Consider the following 9433-nt stretch of genomic DNA (forward strand, 5'->3'; position numbering starts at 1 on the left):
AGACATTTTGCAATGATGAAAGGTCAGTTCATCAAGAAGAAACAGCCATCTTAATGTATTTACATGTAGTAGGAATTTTCAAAAGACACAACAAAACAAGTAATAGAACTAAAATAAAAGAGAAAAAAGCATATTCAAATTTTGAGTTTTTAGCACTCCTCTTTTTTAATATTACTTGTTTGCATAAGTGGATAAAAATCCATTTAGCTATACACTTTGTGTTCTTCCATCTTACCATGTGTAAATTATATTTTATTCATAAAAAGGGGAAAACACCTCGTTGATTGTAAGAAAAAAGCAGGAGCAGCAAAGAAACATAAACCTAAAATAATACATCGATTACTCTAGGGTTAAGTGATTTCTTGGTAGCCTCAACTGCTTTTCCTGATCTCTAAGTAGACTCTCTTTGATGTGTTTAGTTCAGAACTTTTAGTCCATCCCAGTCTGACCATAGCAATGCCTTGTGGGAACCAGTGAGTAAACGCTGTGATCTGATCCTGACCCAGGGTCTCCTCTGGAAATTTTCAGGAAATGTTTCAAGGAAATCATTTGTTTACAGAGGGTGGCAGAGCTGGAGGGATTGGTATCCCATGAGAGCAAAACTCAGAAGATAGATCAAGGAATCAGTCGTGTGTAGATAAAAGTCTTGGCAAGCAGACATGGGCCACTGAGGCAGAGAAAGTGCTAGAATAAACTTATTTCTGTTTTTCTATGTGATTAAATGGTAAGTAAAATAGGACCATAACATAATATTGTCTTGTAATATGGCTTTATGTCCTCAAGTGTGTTTGAAATATGAGTGCTCTAAGAACTGAGACTTGGAAGGAACATAAATGAGGGTGGCGGTAATAGAAACTCCGAAATTTTGACATAGGAGGAACTTAGAGGTAAAAAACAAACAATATGGTTTCAATGGAAAGTGCAGGAAGCTTATCTTGGAGTTATCTTTGCCAGACAAGAGGAGACTTTCACTAAAATTTGGAGAAGTTGTGAAAATTTTAAAAGGCACTAAATCTCCTTTTACTTTTTCCCCAAGATGGGATCTCACTGTGCTGCTCAGCCTGGAGTGCAGTGGTGCGATCATAGCTTCCTCCAGATTAAAACTACTAGGCTCAAGTGACCCTCCTGAGTAGCTAGGACTATAGTCAGTCATGTGCCACCATGCCTGGATAACTATTTTTATTTTTTTGTAGAGATAGGGTCTCCCTGTGTTGCCCAGGCTGATCTCAAATGCCTGGCCTCAAGTCATCCTCCCACCTTGTGCTACCAAAGGGCTGGGATTACAGGCATGAGCCCCTGTGTCCAGCCACTAAATCTTACAGCTATCCCTTGACGTTGGCACTGTTCACATCACTTCACCTATCTATTGTTCATCTCAGAAGTCATGCAATTGTTTATTCACAGTTACAGAAAATGCTGGGTAGACTCAGAACTCTTCGTGGGATAGGGATTTGGAAATAGGACAAATGATCCTATTTGTCCAGACAGCAGAACAAATGATCTGCCCAAGCAAAGAACAGAAAAGCAGACTTCGCAGGGTTGGAAGTCAGCCCATAGATAACAGGATTCTAGCCACTAGACTGGAATCAGAGGTGGGGGCTTCAGTTTTGGAAGAAAGAGCAGGTGAGATGACGTTATGGTTTCAAGTAATTCTAAGAACTTTGGAACAGGAAAACCAGAGAACAATTTGGCATCACTGGGTTGTTGATGTATATCAAGAATTGTAATGATATATATAAACAATTTAAGACATCATCTAAGAAAAGCATCCTTAGATGATGCTGAATTTTAATACTTAGTAGTAAAATCTGAAGATTTCTTTACAAAATCAATTTAATTAAAAATATTTGAGTAAACTTTCTACATAAGGTACTGTACTTGCGGAAAATACATCAGTCCCTTTTTAATTATAAATATGGCTAATGGGAGGTTTATTATGTTTTCAACTGATTAGGGCTTTGCCAACTCTACCTCTTATTCTCGAAGTAATTTTGATATTTTACTACTTCCTGTTCAAAAATAATGCCACAAAACTCTATACATAAATATATATTTTCAAGTTTAAACAAGTGAAATGAACTGATCTAGAAAGCAGAAATATTTGAATATAAAAATAATCTAGCAAAAACTCTAGTCTAGCACATAGTAATAGTTCCCAATGTTTTCTTCTCACTCCTCTCTTAAAATTAGCTACCCTCTCTTCTTTCTCCCCTCAGCTTTATAAGGCTCCAGCCGTCTCTTACCTTCTTTACCTCCTGATCTGGCTTAGCAGGTATTGCCCTTGCTGTTTCAAAGTTGGCTCCATTTGCTGAGTTTTGCTACCAACAATCATTATGGACATTTTTTCCTCTTATTTGGTGTATTTTTTTCAGAAATGTGATACAAATGACATTCATTGATTAAAATTGCTCTGGATGGGACTACAGGGCAATGAAACTGACATGAAATAAAGACCAAGGCTTCAGCCTTCTTTAACATTTATATTGCATACTGTATCTTAATTTGTACATATCCTCAATCAGAATGCAATTTCCTTGCATTCTAAACATTTTAAATTATATTAATTAACAAGAGATAGGAAGCAAGATATAGTTTAAAAAGCTTAGAATCAAAGAACATCTATTCAAATTGCATGTGTTCATAATAATATCTGTTCTTTGAGAAGTTAATCTCTCTATGCTTCAGTTTTCAAATCTGTAAATCAGGAATAATACTACCATGTGAGGATTGAATGAAATAGCAGATATAAAACATCTAGCATAATGCAATAAAAATTAATGCCTATCTCTCTGATTTTTCTGTTTTCTCTTTTAACCCACTCTACTTTTATGTCTACTTTCCCTACACCTTAGCATTCGGGGGTAAAATAAAGCACTTAATTAATTAATTTTGTAACTACATATGCAAAGACTAATCAGCAATCTTAATAATTGTATTTTTATATTTTATGTATTTTGTATATTGTGCTAATATTGAAATATTTTTAATATTTTTTAAAGGATATTACTTTGTTTTTTTTTTATTTTTGTAGAGACAAGATCTCCCTATATTGCCCAGGCTAGTCTCAAATCCCTGGACTCAAGTGATCATCCTGTCTCAGCTTACCAAAACACTGGGATTACAGGTGTGAGCCATTGTGCCAAACCAATAATATTATTTAAGCTAAGGCTTACCACAAGATCTTTTAATAAGATACATTTTATAAATACAGAATTGATCTCATTATACCAAAAATATATTAATGTTGTCTTAATATACATTATTTAGTCATTCTTTTTTAACTAAAAGTATTTAATGAAGGTCTACTATGTGGCAGAGGCACACAAAACAATACAGTGACAGAATTGGATTTTCCTTCTTACTGTAAACACTTAAATAGATAAGACTGTTTAAGAGAAATGAATCGGAACAAAAGGAAAGGGTATGACTGAGGCAGTGAGGGTGTTCAAAGCAGACCTTTCTGAGGACTGCTTTTGAATAGTGACCCAAAGATTTGTGGAAAGGGCATTTGAGCTGCGAAGAAAGCAGTATAGTGGTCCTGAGATGGAAACATGTTGTAATGTTTGAGGTGCTGCTAAAAGGAGTGTGGTTGTAGTATACTAAAGAGGTTTCTAGTGGTCTTCTCCTATTGGACCTTATCAGTTATGGTAAGAAGTATAGATTTTAATGTAAACATAAAGAGAAATATTGGAATAATGAAGGATTTTATAATTAAACATTGTTTTATCATTTATTAACTTATTTTGATAATTAAACCTTTAAACAGAAGTTTATTTGATCCGTATTATATTTTATATAAAACATAAAATAATATGTAGTATGTATATTATACTACATAGACCATTCTTGTATACAGACTGGGGAAAAAGAAGGGCATTAAACATGACTTTGACAATGGCATATAGAATGGAGCTAAGAACAAAGACCAAGGTATCAATAAGAAAGAGACAGGAATCAAGCAGAATTTCAAAATCTTCCAAAGCCAGATGGTTAAATCCAGGCTGGAAAAAGATTGACTTTAGCAGAAGAAAACATAAAATGCTATGTGAGTGAAAGGAATTAATCCTAATGTATTAAAATAGATGTTAAATTAATATTAATAATGAATCAACATGAGATTCATATTGGAACAGATCTGAACAGTTGAGTAACTAGAAGGCAAATACATCAATGCACTCTGCTCTCTGGGCTATAGGGAAGTGACAAAGATCATGCCAAAGCAAGACTCTTATATCCTCAAATCAGAGAACATCCTCATATAGAAATTATAGATAGTACTTTCTTTGAAAGAAGGAAAGAAGCTTCAGTCACTCACACAGAACAAAAACAATTCTCAAGATCAGTTTAGTCAAATGGAAATCAATTCAGTTTAATAAGATTTAATTAATAATGATTGGGTGTGTGCTGTTTGCCAAGAACTGTGCTTGGTGCAGAAAATATCAAGATCGGTCTGACACAAGCTGGGCTTCTAATGATTCTATTGGCTACTGTGGATGGCAGACACATAAATAGCAAATCACAGGACAATTTAGGTACTGCAACAGAGTTGCAATGCAAATTATAGTAGGGATACATGGGACTCTGCTTGGAGTGATTAGAAGGGAAGACTTTAAGGGCCAAGACACTTCTGAGCTGACCTAATTGGAGTTGCTAAAGAATCAATGATACACTGTCAAAAAGGATCTCTGCATACTTTTTTATATGGACTTTAGGGGAGAGACAGTGGCTGATATCCAGATCATGACAAAACAACTGCTTTATCCTTTTTGGAAGGTAGCCCAGGCCTTCTAGAAGAGGATTTGTCCTTAATGACTCATGATAGTCTCATTCTGGAGGATAAACTAGTTGAAAAGTTTGTGGTTTTGTTCCTAATTGTCAAGAGTTCTTTTACAGTGCCCTAGCCTCTCAATAAAACTTTTTCTTTAGGCCAAGGAGTAGAGATGGATATGCTTTATATATCTTGAAGCCTCATTTTCTCTGATATGCTTAATGCTATAAAGCATATGAAAACTCTCAAATATATATAGTTGATTAAGTTGCCTATGAAAAAGCCCTAGATTTGTGGAAAAACTATTTATCTTATAATTCCAGGGAGAAAAAATTGACCCAGGCAGTACCAACCCACTTCATCTGTGACATACTATGTCTCCAATCTTGCTATAGTTTAGTTGACTGAGCCACTCTATAGCTGTGAAAGTGTATGTTGAGCTATAGAGAAAATCCAAGAATCTCTTCTTTCCTCCCATCCTCAAAGATGGAGAGCACCATTATGAATTGGTCATACAGAAGGACATTGTAATCATTATCATACGAAAAGGTGGAGTTTTCACTATGCTATAGGAGAGGGTTAATAGTCAATCATACATGGCATTTGTTATGTCCTTACTTTGGACTGCTTCCTTTGAAGAGCTTGTGGGTAAAAACAGCTTTAGAAGCTCATAGCCTGGTGATATGGTGCAGATATTTGTCCCAACCAAATCTCCTGTTGAAACAAAATTCCCAATGTTGGAGATGGGGGTTGGTGGGAGGTGTTTAGGTCATGGGGACAGATCCCTCATGGGTTGGTACTGTCCTCTTGATAGTGAGTGAGATCTCACAAAATCTGATGGTTTAAAAGTATATGGTACCTCCCTTCTCTCTCTCACTTTGTTTTTGCCATGTGACATGCCTGTTCCTACTTCACCTTCTGTCATGAATAAAAGCTCCCTGAGGCCTCCGCAGAGCCCAACCAGATGCCAGTGCCATGCTAGAAGAGCCTGCAGAACCACAATGCAATTAAACCTCTTTTCTTTGTAAATTACCCAGCTTCAGGCATTTCTTATAGCAATGGGAGGACAGCCTGTCACACCTTGCCTGAACAAATGTTTGCAGCAAATGACTAGAAATTGGAGAAACCACTAATTTTCCTCATTCTTCAAAACTAGTATCTACTTCCTGGGGTTTCCCAGTCCTTTTACTTTTATTATTATTATTATTATTCTAAGTTCATTCCAGATCAGGGAAGGGGGTCCTATAGTCCATTCTGACTCTATACAATTTGTCGTTGAAATGGGGTAAGGCAAAGCCTAATAACACAAGAGGAATTTGTTTGAAAGTTACTGCTCTTTATGTGGGTATGCCTTCTGAGGATTTAACAGGGATGTATGCAAGTACCCATATTCCTGATTCCCCTTGTCAGTCAAGATCTGACTTTATTATAGTCTGTTTAGAAGTAATATCTCTCTTTTATTTCTTGAAATAAGAAGTCTTTCACAATTCCATTTTCTTTATTTCATAGACAAACGTGCTGAAAGGAGGGAAATGAACACAGGAGATCCATATAGAGTGTCATTTCAGACCTGAGAATACTTTTCAACGGACTCATCATGCACCTTCCCAATTCTTCTGAAATTGAGATTACCACCTTCTTTCTGATTGGAATACCAGGGCTGGAGCATGCCCATGTATGAATCTCTGTCCCCATCTGCCTCATGTACTTGGTAGCCATCCTAGGCAATTGCATAATCCTCTTTGTTATCAGGACTGAGCCCTCACTCCATGCACCTGTGTACTATTTCCTTTCCATGTTGGCTGTCTCTGATCTGGGCCTGTCCCTCTCCTCCCTACCCACTATGCTGAGGATCTTTGTATTCAATGCCACAGGAATCTCCCCAAATACTTGCTTTGCTCAATAATTCTTTATTCATGGATTCACAGATATGGAGTCCTCAGTGCTTCTCGTCATGTCTTTTGACCGCTTTTTGGCTAATGCCACCCTCTGAGGTACAGCTGTATCCTCACCAGTGCCAGAGTTGCCAAAATGGGGCTGTTGTTTCTCATTAAAAGAGAAACAACACTAAACTCATTAAAAGAAACAACTAACTCATGCTGTTAACACTCCCATTTCCTTTCACTCTTACAAGGTTGACATATTGTAGGAAAAGCCTACTCTCTCATTCCTATTGTCTCCATCAGGATGTCAGGAAGCTGGCCTGCTCCGACAACACTGTCAACTTCTTCTATGGTTTCTTTCTTGCCCTCTGTATGATGTCAGAAAGTGTGTTCATTGCTGTGTCTTATGTGTTCATCCTGAAGACGGTCATGGGAATTGGATCCCATAGGGAGCGGCTCAAGGCCCTCAACACCTGTGTCTCCCATATCTGTGCTGTGCTTATCTTCTATGCGCCCATCATTGCTTTGGCATCCATGCACCACTTTGGAAAGCACAAGTCCCCAATGGCCATGATCCTCATTGCTGATGTTTTCTTGCTAGTGCCACCTCTTATGAATCCCATTGTATATTGTGTGAAGACATGGCAAATTCGTGAAAAAGTTTTAGGAAAACTGGGTCTACAACGGTGTCAGTAAACATGGTACAAGATCAGCCGAGATCAGGAGAGAAAATAATATCTTCCTAAGCAAAGTATTATCAATGATTTACCATTATTTTTCTTAATTATTCATATACAGTTGGCCTTCCTTACCCATAGGTTTCACATCTGCAGATAAAAAATATTCAGAAAAAAAGTGTGATTGATTGCATCTGTACTGAACATGTAGATAATTTTTTGTTATTATTCTCTGAACAATACAGTATAACAACTATTTACATAGTATTTTTGTTGTATTTGGTATTATAAATATTCTAGAGATACTTTGAGGTATATGGGAGGATGTGTGTAGGTAAGATGCATATACTATGCCATTTTATATGAGACTGAAGGTCCTCAGATTTTGGCATCCTTGGGGTCCTGGAACCAATTTCCTATGGATAACAAGAGATGACTATAGTCAGTCCAGCATATAAGCTGTTTAAGTGTAGTGAGTGTCCTACTCCTGTGAGTGTAGGACTGACATGTATGTTGATAAGTGTGTATGTCACAGTTTTAGAATGTTATTGAAATCATGACTCAACACACTGATACAGCATTTTAGTTACACAGTTTATAGGACAAGGATAAGTATATATGAAAGCAGGGACTGTACTCCCTTGCAGAAAAGGAATACCAAGGAGCGGAAGATTAAAGGATATCACCCCGATCCAGTTGCTGGTTTCTTTCAGGTGACTTTCAGACACATGGTATTTGTTGAGGAGCATTCAGTCAAATTTTGTGTGAATAGTTGATTTCCCATTTAAGTGAAAGAAGTCTATTGTCAGGTATGAGTTGGTTAGCAATCCTCTCCCTTTACACCTTCCTTAACAATGAAATAAGTAGAATGAGTAATTCTTTTATCTTATCATTTTCACAGCCTTGAATTATGGCAATAAACTATCTCATAACATTCCTTAATAAAAACCAAATTTTTTTCTATATTACGGCAAAGTTCCATAAGCCATAGTCAACTAAAAGAACAGAAGGATGATTGTGTTCTTGGTAAAAAATAGGAAAAAGTTTTTCAAAATACAGTATTTTTTAAAGCACTGATATTCTTGATTAGCTGTTCTAAAATATATGTTCTAAAATAATGGTTCTTAATGGTTGTTTAGGCATTTGATATTTTAAATTACTTTCTAATGTTTCAATTTCACTAGAAGCTTAGAAATAATTTTAAACTAGCATAAAATAACAATATAATATTCAATATAACACAATATGCATTGTTATAGTTTCATATTTTTAAAAGAAAATAGCCAACTAACAATGTTTGGGTACCTCAAATTTTTTCTGTAAAATTCATTTGTTCCTTGTCTATCTTTTATTTGTGAGTACTTAGTAGTAGACGAAGGTATAAAACATAAAATTTAGAATAAGTCAAATCTTAACAATTTTCTGCTATGAATTATTAGAAAACTATTATTAATATATTTCAATGTTTTACTGCCTAAGTTGACTTCACAAGTAATTACTGTTATTTCTGTTTCAGAGAAACATTTTGAAGAAGGTTCAAGTAGTCTTACATATTTTACATGGCAAAATATTCTTATATATTCTATGTTCCCAGGTGAATTTAGGTGAGTCTTTATTGTTTGATAGTTGATCCTGACTAGATTCCCCACAGCCTCATGGGGAAGGGAGGGACAATCTTGCTTATCTCCTCCCAGACTGCATTATTCAAGTCTTTTTCTGTGACCTCAAACATTCTCCATTTATGTCATAATTATCAGTTGCATGTCTGTTTCTCTTAACTTGTATTTTGTTTCCTCAGAGGAATTGCATTAATCAAATTTATTGGCATGTCTCTAGAGCTTGTACAGTGTATAAAAAATTGCATCTGACTAGTAGTCTAACTAACACATTTCCCAACTTGCTTTGAAAAACAAACCAAAACAACAACAAAAACGTCTTTAACAACTCAGAATATGTTGATAAATTACAAGCACATCAAACACCTGACATGATAGAAAACCTATTGCCAAAATAAGTAGGGAGTAACTATAAATTTCAAGTCAATGAAGCTGTCCTGAAAAACAGTTCATGTTCTGTTCAAGAAAATGGAAACATATTTTCATGAA

The 9433-nt window shown here is 35.8% G+C and overlaps 1 pseudogene; it reads left to right on the forward strand.

Moving 5' to 3' along the window:
• The first annotated feature begins 6365 nt into the window (after window positions 1–6365).
• On the forward strand, window positions 6366–7347 carry LOC103891864 (olfactory receptor 51A7-like; annotated as a pseudogene).
• Window positions 7348–9433: the final 2086 nt, after the last annotated feature.

Source organism: Pongo abelii, chromosome 9, assembly GCF_028885655.2.
Source record: "Pongo abelii isolate AG06213 chromosome 9, NHGRI_mPonAbe1-v2.0_pri, whole genome shotgun sequence".
Taxonomy (NCBI): Eukaryota; Metazoa; Chordata; class Mammalia; order Primates; family Hominidae; genus Pongo; species Pongo abelii.